The following is a 5234-nucleotide window of genomic DNA, read 5'->3' as shown; positions in this document are numbered from 1 at the left end:
CTCAGACTTTACACAAACAGCTCTGGGCCAGGCTGGGCCTCCTTGCTAGCCTGGCAGGGGCCAAAGAACCAGGCCAGTGCTTTGGGGGGCCCCAGATCCCTCACAGTGGGGATGGGAGCTTTGGGGTCCCCAGGCAGGTGCTATGAGGAGTCGGGCATGGACCCAGCAACAGTCATTGGGTTTCCCATTCCTGGGCCATCTGAGACCAGGAGGGAGACACCTTCCTCCAGCTTTGGTTTTTAGAAACCCCTGGAGGGTCATCTGCCCTTCTTGATGTCCTGAGTGTGCACCCAGGCAGGCTTGTGGGACCCAGCCCCAGGACTCAGTGCCAGGCCTGAAAGGGAGGCGCAGGAACTGGGCTTTCGGGACTCCCACTCCACAAGCGAGGCTGGGGTCCTTGGGTCTTTTTATGCAGAAGGTGGTCAGCGCATGTGAATGAAGGACTGCGCTGATGAGCTAGAGGGGGAGGGGTAGTGGGTGGCCGAGGTCTCGCTCAGAGCCCTCTACGGCTGGCCCCGCCAGAGGCAGTGCTGCACTCACCACCAGGTGGCGCCACGAGAAAGCCAGCCAATCCTGAAAAATATGCAGACTCTGAGGTCTCTGCCACCTCCTTCCCCAGGAGCGGCCAGGAGCTGAGAATGAGGGGATGGGGCGACTGGGTGGGGCCCTGCGCCTGTATCTGGCTTCCATAGTGACCCTACTGTTGATGGGGACCAGAGCCTAGGATACATCAGAGCAGGAATGCCACAGCCGATCAGGTGTCTGGTGGGGGCTTCTGTCTGCTGAGTGAGTGATTGCCTTTACTTTGAGCACCTGCTGTGTGCCAGATCCCAGGCATTTGGCACCTGGACACCTTAATTCACTGAATTCACCTTAAGTCAGTAACAATAATAGTTGCTGCTTAATATCCACTTACTGACTGCCAGGCCCTAAGCTAAATCCTTCATGAAATCCTCCCACTAACACTGGGTGAGATCCTAGTTTTATTCTGAATTACAGTTGGGGAAACTGAGGCTCAGAGTGGTTGGTCAGTTGCCCAAAGTCACAGAAGATTCACAGCAAGTTTGTCTGACTCCTGCACATGCTGCCCCCTGCAGTAGGGCAAGGAGAGGAGCACAGCAGCCAGGGGTGAAGAGGGAATGTCCAGTTGGTCAGCTGGTCTTTCAGCACAGTCTGTGATGGCCTCAGCCTTGCCCCACAGCCTCAAGCAAACTAGACCCGGCAGGTTCGGGTGCTCACTAAACCCACGCCCAAACCCAAATCATCAAGGGGATCCGAGAGCTCCCAGGGTGCTTGTGTGGTACCCAGCGGCATTCCTGGCATGAGCTAAAATATTAATACATTGAATCAAACTGAGTGTAATACAGGGAGGCCATGCTGGGACAGAGTAGGATGCCAGGGCACTGGGACCTGGAGAAGGAAATGCAGCTCGGAGGCAGAGGTCAGGCTCCACAGATGATGGGCTGACCTGAGTTTCAATCCTGGCCCTGCCCCTTCACAGCTGTGTCATCTTGGGAACATTAATTGAATTCTCTGAGCTTTTGTTTCTTCTGCAAAGAGAAGATAATAATAACTTGGCTCTCAGTGGATTATTGTGAGGATCAAATGAGATAATGCATGTTAAAGCACTTAGCACAGTGCCTGGCAGAAGTAGGCACCCCATTAATGCTAGCTGCAACTGTCATTCCTTCAGTTAAAATGAGTTTTGGGTTGGGCCTCCGGGGATGCCTCTGGCGTGTTCCTAGGTGAAGGGCATTACGAAGTGGGGACAAGGCTAGAAGCTGCAGAAGAATGCAAAGGTGCCTATTTCCAGTGGGCCCACCCTAGAGTGTTGGCGAGGCCAGGCGGACCTGAAGGATTTGGTCTAAGAACTTGCCCAGGTGGACCCAGTGAAGTCAGGGAAGGCAGGAAGAGGCTAGCCGGTGCCTTTGCTGGCTGCTGCCAGGAGGGTGCAGCCCCCTCGGGAGGTCCTGGCTGTCCTGCCACACTGCCCTCCCTCCCTCCCTGGTAGGAGTCCTTCTCCCAGGCCCATATTTGCACAAATGCCTGCCTCACTGCTCACTCCAGAGCCCCAGCCAAGAGGGGCTATTTTAAGCTCCCTGGACGGGAACATTGGTGGGAACAGCCCCAGCCAGCAAGCTCCCAGTTCTCAAAAAAAGGGAAAGGCCTGGGTGAATGGGTGGCCCCTGGGATGTGCAGAGGGGCTGCCACATCGACATGACCCTCTGCCCAGGTGTCAATGTCTCCTCCCCACAGGGGAAAGTCAAGGAAATGTGAGTTAGGGTAGGACCCCAAGAGGTGGCCTTGTTCACTGGTGACTGGGTCGGCTAGGCCTCTCTTCTGCCCAGCATCCAGCCTTGAAAACACCAAGTTTTAAGCCAGGTGCAATGGCTCATGCCTGTAATCCCAGCACTTTGGGAGGCTGAGGCAGGCGGATCACAAGGTCAGGAGTTCAAGACCTGCCTGACCAACATGGTGGAACCCTGCCTCTAATAAAAAAACAACAAAGGAAGGAAGGAAGGAGGGAGGGAGAGAGGGAGAGAGGGAGAAAGGGTGGGGGAGAGAGGGAGGGAGGGGGAGAGAGGGAGGGAGGGAGGGAAGGAGGGAGGGAGGGAGGAAGGAAGGAAACCAAACACCAAGTTTGCAGATTGACTCCACGCTGTACCTAGTCTTTTGTTAGCACTCACCATCCATAGACCGTCAGAGGTAGGGGATCTCTTATCCAGCCCCTACCAAATTGGGAACCCTTTCTAAGTGCCTTTACTGGGTACTATCAATCTGGGAATATCATTTCTCTCCAAAGATACACAGTCTATCTTCTAAAACTCTAGTTGTTGAAACTAATTATAATTATAAAAGCTTTCTTTTTTATTTTGCGGAAGTCCTCCTCCTGTGGGGAAAAGACAGCAGCCTTCAGGCAATGGTGTCTGGACATTTGCCCTGCCCCTTATGATATGGTCATGTCCACCACCCTCACTCCAGTGGGCCTCTGTTTCCTCATGGGGTTGTTCAAATGCATTAATCATTAAAATTATTGTTTGCCTGGCACATCACAGTACTTAATATTTGACAAGTTCGGGCTGATGTTTGTAACTTGGTTTGGTTTATATGTGCCTGAGTTTGTGGCATAGTGTTTTTGTGGATGTATGTGCTACTTTTGCTTTTTGATTATGAAGAGCCAGTATAGATTAATATTTAAAGCACAGACTTTGAACCAGAGTGCCCTGAACCTCATCCCTGCCATGTAGCAGCTAAGTCACCTTAGGCAAGTGACCTAACCTCCCTGAGCCTATGTCCTTGAAAGGGAGGTGGGGCGTTTAACAAGATTATGTGTGGCAAGTGCCTGGCACAAAAAGTGTCCCTGCTATTATTTTGTTGTATACATTGTTCTTAGTTCTTCCCAATCAGTTGGCACAGAACAATTCTAGTCAACTCAATTCTAGCACTTTCTAACAGCCAGAGAGTCCCAGAAACAAAATGGACTGCCCTGGAAAAGAGTGATCTCTCTATCAGCGGAGACCAGAAGACCAGCCATGAGGTTCTAGAAGAGGAAGGGGTAGGAGTGGCCCAGGTGTGTGTTGCGGGGTGAAGAGGTTGCTTTTTTTTTTTAAGATGGAGTCTTGCTCTGTAGCCCAGGCTGGAATGCAGTGCTGTGATCTCAGCTCACTGCAACCTCCACCTCCCAGTCCTGGAAAAACAGTTCTCCTGCCTCAGCCTCCAGAGTAGCTGGATTACAGGTGCGTGCCACCATGTCCAGCTAATTTTTGTATTTTTAGTAAAAGCGGTTTCACCATGTTGGCCAGGCTGGTCTTGAACTCCTGACCTTGTGATCTGCCCACCTCAGCCTCGCAAAGTGCTGGGATGACAGATGTGAGCCACTACACCCAGCTGGTTGTTTGAGCTTTTAAGTTCCCTTCCAGCCTTGAGAGGTCCAGATCTGATGTCCAAGGCCTCAGGCCCCCATGTGGGGCTGTCAGGCCTGCTGTGACTCACCCAGACCTGGGACAGGAAGGAGTGCAGAGAGCCTGTGGGGGACATAGAATAAACAGCCTGTCCCCAGGGCAGACAGAGGCGCCGGGCCCCCTGCCCACTAGACCGTCCTTCCCTCAGTCCCGGGGGATGTTTATTCTCTGCTCAGAGTTTATAGGACGTCTGGATTCACAAGCTCCAGAATTCTAAGTTTTCCCCCCAAAGCTGTCAGCCCCTCCTCTGGCTGGGTGGGTATGGGTCTGTTTTGGGTGGAAGGCCCCAACCCTGCTCCCAGCAGAAGCAGGAAGCAGGGACAGAACAAGAAATGTCCCCTTCAGTCCCCCAGAGCCACTCCTGGCAGAGGAAGTGGCCACAGCTGTGGGGACGTGAGAAGCAAACAGTGGACCTCTCCCAGCGACTATGTAGGGAGAGGCGTCCTGGGGGCCCGTGGGTGGGGCAGAAAGGGCTTCTTTTGCAGGTTGGGTTCAAAGGCCTGCACCCCAAACATTAAGCTCAAAACCAAGGGTACTTGTCAAAGTCTGCCTTGCAGATTGGCTTCTGTTACTGGGTCAGAGAGTGCTGCTTTTACTGTGGTTGCTTTGGTGCATTGCGTGAGTGTGAATTTGTGGGTGGCGTCTTGTATGTGTGTGTTTTGTTATTGTTTTAAGAGGCATCAGGTAGGAGCTGCTCACAGGCAGCAAGCATGCCTTACAAACGTGGCTCTCAGCACCTGGCCTGGGGAGTGGGGCCCGCTGCGATTAGGGCAGGATTAGCAGAGGAATGTCCGGAGATCGACACACAACACAACACTTAGGGCACGGGCAGCAACTCTGAGACACATCACATCACCCTTGATGGCCATAGCTAAGGCCTCTGTCCTCATCCTCCTGATTCCCAGAAAACTCACAGGCTCGCTCTTAGGGCTGCAGTGAATCCCCACCCTGGCCTCCCTGCAGAAGCTTGTCCATGTGTCCTGAACTGTTAGGAGGCATTGTTGAGAAGCCGCTTCTGGTAGAGGTTTAAATATCTGGCTTAGGCCGTTTTGTAAGTTTCTGTGAGCTGCGACCTTCAAGAAATTAACCTATGGTCAATGAAGAGCCTCTGAGAGTTCTTGAGGAGGGTTCATTCCATTCATTTAACAAATATATATTGAGCACCTACTATGCCCCAGGCACTGGAGACATAGTGGTGAACAACTAAAACAGCTCCCAAGCTTCTTTTTTTTTTTTTTTTTTTTTTTTTTTTTTTTTTTTTTTTTTTTTTTT

The sequence above is a fragment of the Cebus imitator genome, unplaced genomic scaffold (assembly GCF_001604975.1).
Source record: "Cebus imitator isolate Cc_AM_T3 unplaced genomic scaffold, Cebus_imitator-1.0 Scaffold71, whole genome shotgun sequence".
NCBI classification, from domain to species: Eukaryota; Metazoa; Chordata; class Mammalia; order Primates; family Cebidae; genus Cebus; species Cebus imitator.
The sequence above is the reverse complement of the archived record's forward strand: the minus strand, read 5'-3'. Positions refer to the sequence as shown.